The following is a 1,054-nucleotide window of genomic DNA, read 5'->3' on the forward strand; positions in this document are numbered from 1 at the left end:
CGCCCCGCCGCGGGAGGGCCCCTTTGCTGCCGTCAGCGTCGCCGAGCTCGGCTCCGAGCGGGCGTTTACTCACCGCTTCTGCCTTCCCTGAATCACGGGGTAATGCCGCCGCTCCGGATGCCGGAGAAGCCGAGGCAGGCGGTGGGAAGCTGCCGCGAGGATCATTAGCCACGTGAGGCGATGCCCACCTCCGCTTTTGGTGTGATTTGGGTTCGGCGATCGGCCCGAACAAACACTGAAGCCATCCTCGGTCAGGAGAGGATCTGGAGGAACCAGATTCCCCAGGAACCTGGCGGAGCACGAAGCAACCCCCCCCACTCCTTCCTCCCATCCCTGAGGATTACGACATCCAGAGAGCTCGATAAAAACCTGAACGCTCTACCAGCTACAACGACAACAACAACAAAAGGATGAATTTCATCGTCTTCCCCGCTCGTACCAAAACCCGTCGGGCATCTCTGCAGCAGGACGCGGTCAGGGCGGCGCGCGGCGGAGGCAACACCGCGCCCCGGCTCAGCCGCGCCGCCCAAACCCACCTTTTCCGGCAGTTTTTAGCCCTACGACCCCTTCCCAGGCCACCGTGGCGAGGTTTGCAGGGACGACGACCGCCCAAGCCGAGCGAAGCAGCGCGGGTTTAAATACACCCTAAGCGAGCGCTTAGTTAGGCGAGACCTCAGACCTGCTTCCGCGCCCCCCCCCTCCCCAAAAACCCCACGCAACGGAAAGCATTTGCTCCTCCGAAGCACCGCGGGGCCGTGCCGGGTTGACGATTCCCCGGGAGACGGGGAGGAAAAATCAATCGAGGCCGAGCGAGTCCCGTGCTGAAAAAAATAAAGAGGAATCCTTATATTTTAAGGTTAATCCTTAATATTTTAAGGTTAGGGAGGGGATTCGCAGCGTGCTGCAACGGTTCTGATCCCATCTGCCGCGTGAATGCTGTCCCCAAAGAATAAAAATCAAGCGTGATTTGGGCAAAATGAGGAGAGTAAAGGATGCGGCCGGGCATCCCGGGAGCGCAAGGGCACGGAGCGATGCAGGCATCTGCGAACCCAGC

At 60.2% G+C, this 1,054-nt stretch overlaps 1 protein-coding gene across 1 annotated transcript in view; it reads right to left on the bottom strand.

Annotated features, from left to right (window-relative positions):
- The window catches only part of PPP1R37 (protein phosphatase 1 regulatory subunit 37), a 20,911-nt gene extending 20,264 nt beyond the window's left edge, over positions 1 to 647 (bottom strand). The window contains exon 1 of the mRNA XM_035897911.1: positions 74 to 647. The gene's annotated coding sequence lies outside the window, so the exon portion shown is untranslated. The remainder of the gene's footprint in view (positions 1 to 73) is intronic.
- Between the last annotated feature and the right edge of the window lie 407 nt (positions 648 to 1,054).

The sequence above is a fragment of the Egretta garzetta genome, unplaced genomic scaffold (genome assembly GCF_000687185.1).
Source record: "Egretta garzetta isolate BGI_Z169 unplaced genomic scaffold, ASM68718v1 scaffold757, whole genome shotgun sequence".
Lineage (NCBI taxonomy): Eukaryota > Metazoa > Chordata > Aves > Pelecaniformes > Ardeidae > Egretta > Egretta garzetta.